The sequence below is a fragment of the Amphiura filiformis genome, chromosome 16, assembly GCF_039555335.1.
Source record: "Amphiura filiformis chromosome 16, Afil_fr2py, whole genome shotgun sequence".
Lineage (NCBI taxonomy): Eukaryota > Metazoa > Echinodermata > Ophiuroidea > Amphilepidida > Amphiuridae > Amphiura > Amphiura filiformis.
Window position 1 is genome coordinate 20095729 of NC_092643.1, and position 14408 is coordinate 20110136.

At 37.7% G+C, this 14408-nt stretch overlaps 1 protein-coding gene across 1 annotated transcript in view; it reads right to left on the minus strand.

The window, feature by feature from the left end:
• Nucleotides 1–8870, minus strand: part of LOC140135703 (uncharacterized) — a 44865-nt gene extending 35995 nt beyond the window's left edge. The window contains exon 1 of the mRNA XM_072157297.1: nt 8780–8870. The gene's annotated coding sequence lies outside the window, so the exon portion shown is untranslated. The remainder of the gene's footprint in view (nt 1–8779) is intronic.
• Between the last annotated feature and the right edge of the window lie 5538 nt (nt 8871–14408).

Consider the following 14408-nt stretch of genomic DNA (forward strand, 5'->3'; position numbering starts at 1 on the left):
TATTGTAATAATGTACAAAATGCCAAAGAATTAGCCCTCCTGAATCATCAAAAAAGGATAACATTGTCACCTAATATGAATGCATGTAAAAATATGAGAACATTTTCAGGAATAATTAGCGCAATTAGCAGGCCAATACATTGCCCGGGGGGGTACTATAATGGCAAGGGGGGTATCAGGCGCTTCCAAAGATTCACATAAAAAGGGCATGTGAAGTCAAATGCATATAAAATTGGAGTAAAAGGTCATGTTTTTTGAGCTCTTAGGTACTTTTGGGATTTTGTGCTTTTTCCTTCATTCTTGAAAAATGTTCATTTAAAATTTTACATATACCGTACTGACGCGAGTATAGTCCCACCCCGTTTATGGGTGAACATTTATCAAAATTGGGGGGGTGGGACTATACTCGAATTTAAAAAAAAAAAAAAAAAGTTTTTTTTTTTTCGGTTTTGTAGTGTCCCTGGACCTAGACCTAAATGCTAGGATCATGGTTGACCTAAAAAAAAAATTGAATTTGAATGCATTTTGAAATCATTAATAGAGTATGACATGAATACAAAGTATCAATTTTCATATTAAAAATACAAAACATCTTGAATTTTTTATTTTTTTTAATTTTTACGTCAACCATGAATGATCCTAGCATTTAGGTCTAGGTCCTGGGACACTCCAAAGCCGAAAAAATAAAAAAAATTTAATTTCTGAAATTTTTCGCAAATTTGGGGGTGGGACTTTACTTGAAGGTGGGACTATACTCGCGTCAGTACGGTATATGCTGAAATAAATCCTCTTTCTCAATCTCGCACAAACTATTTCATCCTGTGTTTTCTTCTTGTGTACGATTCCTTTGCACATTCCTTTGGACTGGTTCATGATATTTTCAAACCCCAGTTTTACGCCCAACGTGACACCGACCCGGCGTTAGACTTTATAAAGCCTGCAGTATGAAAAAGCTCCTGAAGGCAGCAGCTTCTTTATTCAGGGTTACAATTTAAGCACCTGTTTCTGTGTGTTTTGTTCAGGGGTAATAATTGCATCAATTTTAACACTTGTTTAGGGTTGGGGATAAGACATTCTACTTGTTTAAGGGGGTTCTACACCCCTGCCCAATTTTGTGCCTATTTTTGCATTTTTCTCAAAAATTATATCGCATTAGGACAAGTAAGATATTATAGGGGCAAGGACTACAACTACTGCACTGGAAATTTTATTTCAGCACAAACAACAGTTCAAGTGGAGTTACAGTCAAAAATGAGGGAAAAACAATATTTGATCAATAAATCAATAACTAATTGCTTTGAGTATCAGTTGCTGAATTTTCAGTACAGTACTTGTAGTCGTTGCCCCTATAATATGTATATCTTACTTGTCACCAATGTGCTATAATGTTTGAGAAAAATGCCCGGGGGGGGGGGGGCACTGCCATTACAAGGTGGACACCATGCTCGTGTATGGACTTTCAAAATGGACCCTAAACAAGTAATTATCCTTCGATCTCAGAATACCCTAAACAAGTATTTTGTCATGTTTTCCACACCCTAAACAAGTATTTTCAAATCAAGTCTGAAATCATACCCTTTTCAAGTAAGCCTTCATTAATGATTCGCATAAGATGTTCTAATAGCAATTAGCTCTACTGCCCTTTAACAACACATTTGCTCACATCATCAAAATAATTAAGTAAATGAAACTGTGAAAATTTGTCAACTATCACTATCATGCATTTTATTTCACTGTAATGGTTAAGATCTAACTGTACACATCAATAACTGCTTTATATACCATTTACACGCATCTGTTGTAAAAGTATACCCTTTTTTCCCGATTTTGGCAATTTTGACACCCTTTGCACTCAGTGCTGTACGGTGCAAAACCTGATTGAGGAGCCAATGGCTCCTAACTTTATAAATTTAGGCGCCCAAATTTTGCTCCCAGGTAAAAAATCTGAGGTGCCAACTGAACAGCCATGTGCGTTGAATGTTCATAGCTGCTGTACTCAATCTACATATTCCCATTGAACGCTACATACTTCATACAGCATGTAGCCTATAGTGTAGGCCTATATTTTTTCCAGGAAGTCCCCATTGAGACATGATAAATGCATATATTCATAGCATACATTCATACTCTTGAATGCTACATAACATACATGTTTTGCATTTGCTGGCGATTAAAAGCTTCAATAGTTGGTCGCCACTGGCGCCAGGGATTGAATATTTAGTCGCCATTAGAAAAAATCTAGTCGCCAATGCGCCTAAATTGGTCGCACCGTACAGCACTGTTTGCACTGTACGTGCGTACATCGCCCGTCCGTGAAAAACTACCCTTTTTGCGCGTTTTTGTACACGAGCATGGTGTCCACCTTATAATGGCAGTGGCCCCTCCGGGGAAAAATGCCAAAATAGGCACCAAAATTGGCCAGGCGTGTAGCAGGGCCGTAGCAAAGTTGAAAAATGTGGGGCGGCCATCACAAATGTGGGGCAGCCATCACAAATGTGGGGCGGCCAAATGACAAATATATGCCCAAATTGAAATAAAGATATAAAGAAAAACATAACAAATTTCTCAAAAAGTGGGGCGGCCATGGCATCCCCGGCCGCCCTGCTTGCTACGGCCCTGGGGTGTAGTACCCCCTTTTAAGGTAGCAAATCGGCTACTATTTAAGGCCAAGTAAAAAATAAAACATGTTTCACGTCCGCGTTTTTGAAAAAAAGGAGGAAGAGGGGGCTTTTTATTTTTTATTTTTTATCGCAAAATCGGTGTAAATACCCATAATTAGAGCTATTTTAGCGTATACAATAATGCCTGGAAAGAGGAGGAGGCCTCTTTTTATTTCTTGTTCTGAGAGATAGGCCCCCTCTAACTATCACAAAACCTTATAAAAGTGTTTCTTTAATATTTAGCAAGGCTATAGAAAGCATCCCAACTTCCTAGACATATTTTTTGAAAAGTTATAACTGAATTTCAAAAAATAAAAATAAAATTGAAGAAACCTCAAAAAAGGAAGCGGGAGGGGACGTGAAACATGTTTTATTTTTTACTTGGCCTAATATACTTGTTTAGGGTGCAATTCAGTCTCAGAAATACTTGTTTGGGGTGCTTTTTACGAGTCCATGGATGTGTCTGATACCCCCTTGCACACTATAGTCCCCCTCTCCGGATACATTGGTACGTATGTGAATTGCATTGTGGTCCCTTTTATTGAGGTAAATCGGGAGGATGAGGCTGTGAATCAGGTCACAGGTCAAACAAAATTCTGTCTCAGATTACGGTATATACATGTAGCTCAAGTAGCTGGCTAACTAAGCATATCATCAGGCGCACACTTCCTGACCGTGTGATTCCTGCAGGGAACGTTGGCCAGTATCCAGTCAAAGTCAAAGCTGGCAGTACCACAGAATTAAAATCAGAGAACCATGACTCGAACCCCATACCACCACGTGCAATAGCGCGGTCTGACAGTTATGGGGAAATATTGGGGTATTCGGGTCCTTACCTAGGACTAGGTACACAGAAATGAAAAACAATCACATACAGTGTTCGAAATTTTGGTTTTCCGTTCGCCCGGGACAACCAAAACATGCACCGGACAACCAAAAATAATGCTCTAGTTGTCCTACACCCATCGAATGTGTGTCATCGGCCCGGTCATCGGCCCTGTAGGAACCCATGGATTCGATCCATGTATAGTTGTCCGGCGGACAACCAAAGATCTACAGCCAAAAGTCACTTTTTCAGCATGTTAGTTTGCTCAAACCTGACACAATTGATGAATTGTTAAATATTTAAGAGTAATTGTTCATAAATTGACTACACTCACTCTATGCCTGGTCGAGCACCCTCACAGACCCGAACGTAATGAGGGTGCTTGGTATATCCGCCATGTTTCAAATACATGGATGGCCAGCATAATGGCCCGCAAATTTAAGCTTTATGAGAAGCCTATTTTAGTTGTAAATTGAGAACACAGAGTGGCTTATCTTTAACCCACATTCTCAATCTCTCATGCCAGATGTTAAAATAAAACGATCCCTAACTAATTATCAAAAGATCGTAAATTGAATTTCTTGAAACGTGCCGGCGAAACGATTTGTTTACAAGTAACAATCCTTGTTCCGACACCGATACCGTTCATTCGGCTTCATTCGGCAAACCACGTGATCACTCAGGTGAACTAGGATTGGACGAATGATTGTGTTAAATTTTATCCAGGTTACAGGGCCATGGTGAATGGCGATACTCGCATCTTGGAAATATTTTTCAACCACGTTGCAAAATGATCGGAAATACACCATCAAGGCGACTCGATCGGTAAGCATCATTGAAACTAAGGGGGCGGTCACTATTTACGCCAGGGGGGGGGATGGAGGATTTTCCAACTTTTCCTCAAATTTTTTCATGTTCCCCCTGTTGGCTTCAGAAAAAAATTCAGGTTCCCCCCATCGATCAGGTAAAAAAATTCAGGTTCCCCCCTCCCTAACAAAAACAATACTACGGTCTTCATGTATTTTTACTTTGTACTTTTATTGTCTCTCTTTTAAAATAATGAAATGCACTTGTGCAAGTCGATGAATGGATTGTAGACTTCTAGAGAAGAAAAAAGACTCACAAAAAAAAAAGAAAAAAAAAAGTCAACACATTGACAAACTACTTTGCTTCGACAAGTAAACAAAATGAACATGAATCATGCTCAGATTCAGAAAGTTCAGATTCAGAAAGCTCAGCCTCAGATACAGACTCAAGTAGCAATTGAGAAAGGTTATAAAAATAGTTAACAATTTTTGTGACATCCTATAACATCATAGGCCTACTTGGGTAAAAATTGCTATTTAAAAAATGGTCATAATCATCTTTATTATAAAGCAATTGTCTAGGATCAGGGACTTTTTTCCACCACAAAAATGGTTAGTTTTCAAGATATTGATGAAAACTGTCAACATTTAGATTTGTTGATAAAACAATTTAAATGTTGCTTCTTTTTGGCATATTATTAAAGGCCAACTTAAATTAATTGTTTGTCTCAAAGCCCACCTATTTTTCAAAAAACTTTATTGTTTTTTTTTTTTTTAAAGATTTGTTTCAAATGTTTTTTCAATTAATGTCAAAAGGCAAAACGTTTGGGTAAATTTTCAGTATTTTCGGAAATTAAAAAGAAAACTTGGATTTGTGGGATATCGAATGCGTGTCCATTTGCTAAATGCTGCTGGGGCTTTGAGACAAACATTTTTTAATTTGGCCTAATTGGAAAAATCATTGGTTTGTGTGAAATTTGATGACGGAAATTGAGTCTAACACTCTTGCCCTTTCCAAAATGTATGATTTGAGTACATAACTTTGAAAGGTAAAACTTGACAGCATTTTGTATTTTTCACAAAATTTAGGTTTGACGTACCCCATGCCCCAGCAAAAAGTAATTTACAAGCCAAGAAAAGTAGTGGATCTGTCCTTTTGTCAAGATTAAAATTTGAATAGTAATAATTATATTTGTCTTCATATACTGGTTAAAAATTCAATTTACTTTTGGATCATATCAATAATACACATTTTTCATTCAAGAAAAGAGTTTAGAATTGTGGGTTAGTACATTGATACTTTTGTATATGATTTATATTTTCCTGGGTTTATATAGTCAGGCTGTAAGACTTTTTTTCTCCGTCTGCTTTCAGATTTGCACATACATTTTGTATTTTGTACTTTAATGGTTTTGAAAGAGTGTACTGTGCTGTTTTGTAGGTGTAGAATAGTAATAACAACATCTGTATTTGTAGCAAAAGCAAAAATGAAAATACTTTCAAATTTGTTTCAAGCTTGTGGTGAAAGTGCTGGCTGCGGGCCATGGTGATAATTATGTAGCACCAAACATGCACGTACATTGCAAGTATTTGCACATTTTACACATTAAAAGAACGAGGCCCTGTAGCCTGCACTTTCACAAACCTGGGAACAATTTTGACTTTCACTGTAAAAATCAGTAGTGAATCAGCCTTGTTTGTACATTGTATTTTATGTTACATGTAATACAAGAAAACATGTCATGCCACCAAGGCTGTCAAAAGATTAAATAAAGTAGTGAATATGCACATGCTTTAATATCAACATGTACTACCGCTCTGTCACTCTGCTTTTCCTGTTTTACAGTGGTTTTTAAAAATTTTTTTAATATAATGGGGAAAAATTCATGTTCCCCCAAATGGAATAAATATAATTTGTGTTCCCCAATCATAATAGAATTTTTTTTCGTGTTCCCCTTCAATCCTCCATCCCCCCCTCTGGCGTAAATAGTGACTGCCCCCTAAGCAAAATTTAGTATTTCTTCTGTTGATTTTTTGGATAAAATTGTAGAATTTACAGTTTTGATTAGGCTAATGGAACTCGATTGTTAGTTTCCTATTGACCTCCCGCATCACTTTTTCAATTTGACCAAAACTTTCATTATTTTCATAAATAAAAATTCCCTTTAAAAGGGAAAGCCAGCCTCAATGTAGAAGAGGTCTTGTAATTAGTTTTGGTCAATGTGAAAGGCATTTTTAGGATCACGCTTACATCTACATGACAGTCCACCAAACCATCAACGATGAGAACATGCACACTGAAACAGCAGAAAACATTAATTCCTAATCTCATGTCAACTCTTTTAATTCTCCAAATTGTTCTGGTCTGTTTGTTTTGTTGTTGTTGTTGTTGTTGTTGTCGTTGTTTTTTTTGTCTTTTCAGCTTTTTACCCACGATATCTCAATTTCCAATTTTGTAATACCAGAACTTACGAACTCAATATCTTCGCTTAGGAATGTCCGATTTCACTGCTTTCGATATATACACTGCCGGTTTGAGTTAACTTACATGTACATTTTATTTTAAAATAACTTAATTAATTCGCAATGTATAGTTTAAGCCTACTATATTATAATAGATAGTGGCCAGCACATTTATAAAGGACTGGTTACTCACTACAATCTTCACTCTTAAACTGTGTTTTTCTGAATGTGCTGATCATGTTGATTGCTAGTCGGAAACTCCTGCGAAGCTATGGACATGGCATCTTACATACTCCATTCTATAACGGTATGCCTAGTGCCTTGTGTGTTTTCTCTTCAATCATTTTGTTGAATGTAATTTTATGAATCAAATAGTTATGTGTCATTTTATAAAATTGAAATGGAAATAATCAAAATTGAAACTCTCAAAAATGTCTGACATCCCCTGCTGATCATAAGGCCAATTACAATTGATTCTTAGTTTCCTGTTTCCCGCCCGCATCCAAAGTAGAGAATTGCAAAATATTTAATTATTTTATTTATATTTTGGATTTTCTCTTTCAAAATAACTTTTAATGACTACCATTTGCTACTTTCTGACTTTGATCATATCATCTATAATGATGAATAAACATAGAACCTAATTGTACCATTACTTATGTATAAAATCAAACATAGTAGTAAAATAATTAAATGCATGCTCCTTGTCAAAATGACTTGATTTAGGTTGCGACCACTTATTTTAAAATAAAGAAAATAAAAGATAATTAATAATTAATAATTAAAAGTCGCCTCGTCCCTGGTTTTCAACCATGAAACAGGAAACTAAGAATTAATTGTGAAGGGCCTAATCAGCAGGTTTTCTTAGTTGTAGGGGTAGAGGATGTAGTAAATAATGGAAATTTAAGGATTACCTCATCATGTTTCTAGTGATTACAAAAATTGCAAATTTCTTTTCATAAAATGAAAACAAATTCAAATCTTTTCTCAATCTGTTGCAAAATGTCTGTAAAGATGATCTAAGCATTAATACCGGTTTTGAGATGGTCTTTCATCAACAATATATACTTTGGTACTAAAATTTGGAGAAAGCTGTTCATAAAATCATTGATTTTGTTGACATAATGGATAATGAAAAGAGACCAAATAATGAATAATGAAATAGCGACCTCGTCCTTTTTTTCAAACATCCAATCGGAAACTAATAATCGAGTTCCATTGGCCTTAGTTTGATGAGAGTGGATTTAAAAACCAGTCCACTAGTAGACGTTGTAATTGACAGTTTGACAGTTCCGCCGGTGGATCATGTGAATCCATAAGATGTGGCGATCAATTTCACGATTAAAATCTTTCCTTTGGGGCGATTTCCATTTCTTGCTATCATTTAAAGCCTGAAAGCATCAATACTAAAGATAGGCTATCAGTCGCTTGTGCAGATATATATATGTTAACATTGGATTCCGTTTCTTGTTTATTGTTCACTGTAGGCCTATGGAAAAGCCTGTTCGGTTGCATCTTGTATTGGTTGTATTTCCCATGTATACACTCACTCCACTTTATTGGCCACATGTAGTTGTTTCAGATTGTGGCAGCTTACGGACAACCAAAAACTTTGGTGGACAACCAGAAATTACAACCTGGTTGTCCGTGGGACAACCCTTTTATTTTCTTAATTCGGACACTGATCACATGATATTATATTCGATATTGTAAATAACGCATTGCGTCGCTCGCTTTTACTATACGCAGTCGATACGTCATGCCATGAGCACATGAGCATGTCTAGTGCGCAAGTTTTGCCAAGTAACTGGTTTCGGATGTATTTCAGCAAAACACAAATACCCCCAGTCCTGGTTCTATATAGTTTTAATTATGTGGAATTTTTAATACATCATCCATGAGCAAAATTCAACAGCCATGCCATGTATCACACTATCAGTGTGCAGAAGCAGTACATTCCGTGCTGACGTGATAGGATGTATTCAATTATCAACACTACATTATTATGCAGCTGGTCAACTTACCGATGATCACAAAGGATGAGACAAGTCTTCGGTTTTTTAAGTAAACTTGAACTTGACCGGGTCAGTACATACAGTCACTCACACTGCACATTTTGCACGCAGCTGAGGTCGGAGTAAACAAATGATCGTGAGATCGAGACAGAGACAGAGCAAAAAGGCGAGGGCGACATTTATAAAATTTGGCAGCAAGGAGCAGGGCAGATGGTGATGGGCAAGTGTCTGCAGTTTTGTTTTGTTCTCTGTTTTTCGCAGTTTTTTTGTAAAATTCAGTTGAGTACAAATTTTACTAAATACTATTTGGAATAAAGCAAACTTCATTACTTTACTTTGGAATAAAGCAAAATAAAATGATGCAGGCCCTATATGTCTACAAAAAAAAAAATGGACTTGAAGATGTACTAGGCCTACTTTGGCCGGGACTTTTAGCCCAGTCTCACCTGGGCTGCATGCGATGATTTATAAAAGCTGCATCCCTGAATGCCAAAAATATGGTTTACTATTTGTCTTGGGCCACAGTGGCCCACAATCTTGTCAAAATGAAATGGGTACTCTTGTCAAATAAGGGGCTGTGCAATAATTATGAGCCCTGGTGAGCCGGTAAAATTGGGACGGGGTGGGGGGGGGGGGCGGAAGAAATTTTTGATGAGCCGAAAGGTGGGGGGCAAACAATTTTTGGCAAGTCGAGAGGAGTTGGGGGCGAGGGCAAGCGAAGTTTGTCATACATTCATGGGGTGCCTTTTTAATCAAATGCTGTAAAAAGGCTGTGAAAAACAGTACGGACACGCTTTAGGCTAATGAAATGAAATGATTAGTTTCCCGTCACATTTTTTTTCAGTTAAGGTCATGATTTCATTATTCATTATTTTGAAAAATTTCATTATTGTTAAAACTTTCATTTACATGGCTATTACCTATATTGTTGATGATAGACCATTTCAAAACAGGTATTAATGCTTAGATCATCATTACAGACATTTTGCAACAGATTGAGAAAAGATTTGAATTTGTTTTTATTAAAATGAAAATAAATTTGCAATTTTTGTAATTGGCACTAGAAACATGATAAGCCAGATGAGGTAATCCTTAAATTTTCATTATTTACCACATCCTCTACCCCTACAACTAAGAAAAACTGCTGATTATGATCAACAGACACTTTGAGAGTTTCAGTTTTGATTATTTCCATCTCAATTTTCAGATAATTGACTTTTTTATGAAAATAGTTTTGGTCAAATTGAAAAGGTGATGCTGGCGGGTGATGGGAAAGTAATAATTTCATTACATTTCATTGCACATTTTCCTGGTCGCTGCACTCGCAAAATGTATGTAGGCCTAGATCATAAGGTTTGCAAATTGGGATCCAAAAAATTTGGCATGTGCAGGGGGGGGGGCAAAGATTTTTTGGCAGGCCGAGAGGGGGCAAGCGATTTTTGACAGGCCGAGAGGTAGGGGCAAGCGATATTTGGAGATATTACCCCCCATCATAATTATTGCACAGCCCCTAATGAGTTGGAGATCTTGTCAGATTGTTAAAATAAAACAAACTGTTCATTTTGATAATTGATCAAAATGAAAAGTACAAAACGAATAGTTACAGAATCTAAAATAATGAGTAGGGATTCTAATAAAAAAGAAATTAGGGACCATTCACAAACACTTGTTAGGTACGGTCTGACGCAAAAAAATTTCGGGGTCCCAGTTTGCAGATCTCAAAAATTTCAGGCCCCCTTTTTGACATGAAAATTATGGTTCAACCCCATAGAAAAGCATTATAAACTCAATTTCCTGGGAAAATTTGTGGTCAATTTCTTCAGGCCCCCCCCCTTAGGAAGGTCAAAACTTTCAAGGCCCCCCCCATTTTGCATCAGGCCCCCAACAAGTGTTGAACGGTCCTTAGAGTGTGGACCAATGTAATATTTTGTTAATTCCCCAAAATAGTTCACCCGGCTCCAAACCCAAAAAAAAGTGCAACATTCATGTATGATACAATTTCCTTTGATTTTGACAGCATATATTATTAGACTACACTGTATTTTGAATGCAAATGTGTGTAAATTCCCATTTGTAACTTTCATTTCATAATTTTAATAAGCCCCCATGCATGTTTAAGCGCCTGTGGTGCTAATTTGGTCATGCAGTATATACCCAGGGCAGGGGTATCAATGGGCCTTAATTGCCACTCAATTTTACCTTACCCACAGTGTCATCGCCCCGATATCTTCATGGCAGAAAATGTCATGGTAGGTTGAATCCACAGCCACGCATGGCCACCTGTTTAATAGTTTTTAAATGCATAGTGGGCTGAAGGACATCCGACTAAGGCTAATGACGTCATTAGCCTGTGACTGACCTCTGTACGGTCAGCGAGCATACATTCGCCATTGTCATTTGCTTATAGATTGCCTCTACGATAGTCTGCTACACAGCCAGTTTGTGTCAGTCGGTCTGACACTGGTCGATCCTGTATGTTCGTGATAGCCACATACAGTCTGGCCCGAGACTACCTCCACGAGGGTCTACGCTGCGCTATTTAAAATCTTGAATTTTGGTCACTTTTTCAGCTCAATACGCAAGCTACTCTCTCAAAGCGCAAACTAACGACTATCATATCTGTTCAAAATATATATATTCAAGTGCAAGGAACCACATCTGGTTTCTTTATACGAAATCATTTACGGGAGATATTCATCATTTTCCACCACCCGGTATCCAAAGATTTATCGTCTGAATATCAATCGTGCATAGCACATTTACGTGTATCGATCCCGTGTATTCATTTCATCGTCTCTGCTTGTATAATGTAATTATTAACCGGGCGATGTCGGTACGAGGTGTGCCACAGGCAGTACCAAAACTACAAAAAAACCACAAACACACAAGTATAACATTAAACATTTCAATTGTTGCTTTCAGTTTATTGTGTGCATCATATTTTGATGAAGTGAATACAAATATTGGTACAAAATACACAATAAATAACGAATAAAAATGTTGCCCTTCTTTTGGCAAATGGAAATAAGTCCTAGCTATATATTATTATTTGTTATAAAGTGGATATAAATTTCAATAGCGGCACCAGGGAGGGGATGGCCAAAGGGCAAAGGCTTTCTTTGGTTGTGGCGCCACGGAGGGGGGGGGGAATGCCCCCCAGTCACAAATCTTGCCCCTGCCCCTCCAGTAAAAACTAAAAATTAAGAAAATTCCCACTTTTTGCAGCGATTTTGCCTCTAAAATTCACTTTGCCCCCCCACCCACCCCCGAAAAAATTTGTGGCGCTGCCACTGGCTCTCCTTGGTGCCACCACTGCCATTGTTACAAAAATACAATAATTCTTTCTTAGCAAGTACATTAAAAAATTAGTTTCAAAATTATGACCTGCTATTGAACCAGCAATCTTGTCTTATCAAAATTAATCATTTTATTTTAACAACTATTGCAATCGGAGGATTGCGGGATCAGCCCTGGCGGTGCCACTGTGTTGTGCATTTTGGCCAGGCGCTTTACCTTCCTTGCCTCTCTCTACCCAGGGGTGAAATAGTGAGCTGTTATGAATATTGTCCATTGAGCACCACCCAAAGGCATGAGCATGCCTTTGGCGTTGTATGGCAGCTGACATATTCTAACGATAGTGAGATAAATGTAAAGCGCTTTGGTATACAGAAAACATATGAAAGACGCTGTACTGTATAAATGCAATTATTATTTATTATTGACAAATGCAGAATATCAAATAGCTAATGATGTTTCAGTTAAAAACAGAACCAGTAGGCCGGGAAAAAGAGGAAATGCAGGTGGCTGCAAGCCCTTTCAAGGTGGATGGGGATTTGACAAAAATGGACAAAAGGGGCCTACAGAAATTACAAATACCGTATTTCCTTGAATAGTTGCCCCCCTTCAAATAAACGCCCCACCACAAATATCAACCAAAAATGGTGATATTTCCATGCTATCTTGTGTTGTAAGCTTACCAAGGTGCATACATGATCGCTAATGACGTCAGTAATTAGCGAAAATCTAGTTGTAAACCCAGAAGTCGTCGTTCCTAATTTCATAGTTCATCATTTCAGCGTGGGTTTTAAGCTTACCTGATGATTTTAATGGGAATTATTGTTCTAAAAATGGCCTTTAATAAATGTCCCCCTTTTGGAAAATAAAACGCCCTCGGGGCGACTATTCAAGGAAATACGGTACATATATCACACTGGGGAGGGTGGAAGGTGGCGGTAGTGGACTGTGTGCATGGGAGGGGAGCTCCATTGGCTACACCACTGCTAGGAAACTCCCCACCAGGCCTGTTACCAGGGGGGCTGGCGCAGACGCCCCCCTCCCATCCCAAAATGCTCCAGTCCCCTTTTTTTACCCAAAGAGTCCCATTTGCGAGGGTAGCGAGCGAAAAAAATTAGGGATTTTTATGCCCTTCCTTTGGTCAAAGGTCCAAATTGTGGGAAAAAGTCCACTTTTTCAAAATCTGCCCCCAGATCAAAAAGGTCCAAATTTTGAAAAAAGTCCACTTTTTTAAAATCAGCCCCCAAATAAATCCTGGTTATGGGCCTGCTCCCCACTACCTTTCTCAAGTCAGTATTAAATTTTGGTATATTGTATTTTATCTCTAAATTATGTAATGTCAGTAATGATGAGAAGTAGGCTAGATAAAGGTAAACATTTTCAAAAAGGAAATGATGCAAGGAATCCAATTAGCATAACAGATTCCTGCAAAAATCAACACTGAAAAAATCTCAAAATTTGATTTTACTGACTCGAGGAAGGTCTAAGGACTATAATAAATAGTGCATATAGAGTTAGTAGGGGCAAAAATGACCACATGTAACCCTTATCAGGGTTTAGGCAAAGCATATCAAAACCTTTAGTAACATTTCAGAATCAGTGAATCCATGACAGACTTGGCCATTCAAAACGCAACAGAAAACTAGCTAAAAATGGCAAATTTTTTCTTTATATCGCCGTCAATTTCGAACTAGTGAACTCAGAATTCTATTCCCACGCTTATATTACCTTGAGATATTCCTTAACCCTAAAATTATTTTTTTGAAGCTGTAGGTGCTTCCACGAACCCGCCTGAATTTTTATTTATTCCAAATTGTGTTCCTTTCCCTGCGTGGAATCAAGTTTTTCTGGGTTTTCCTGTCAAACCTGCCCTGTTCCAACAGTCACTCTACGAAATAGCGCTACGCTATTAAAAATGTCCTCGGGTTAAACGACTGTATAGACATTTTCCCTAATGGTCATCTAAAAATGGTTATGATAGACCTGAATTTAGTCTCTTATACAAAAACACTATGGGTACCCCTAATCAGAAGTCAATTCTAGTCCCTTCGATAACTCGCTGGGTCTGCTAGTCTTAGTCACAGTCTATATGGCACAGCATAATTCGCATTATAGTGAAATGCGACCAAGCGTGAGACTTTATGTAGACTATACGATCTATTTTTAGCATGACTCCACAGAACTCGCGTTGATCAAGGTCACTTTCGCTTTTCATTGCGCAGTGAATATTATTTTGGGTAAAAAACATGTTACTTTTCACATAGAAAGGTTTTGATATGATTGGGCTATTTCATCCCCCCCTGGAAAATATCCTCCACAGGGGGAGTATGTTTTTCAAATGTAT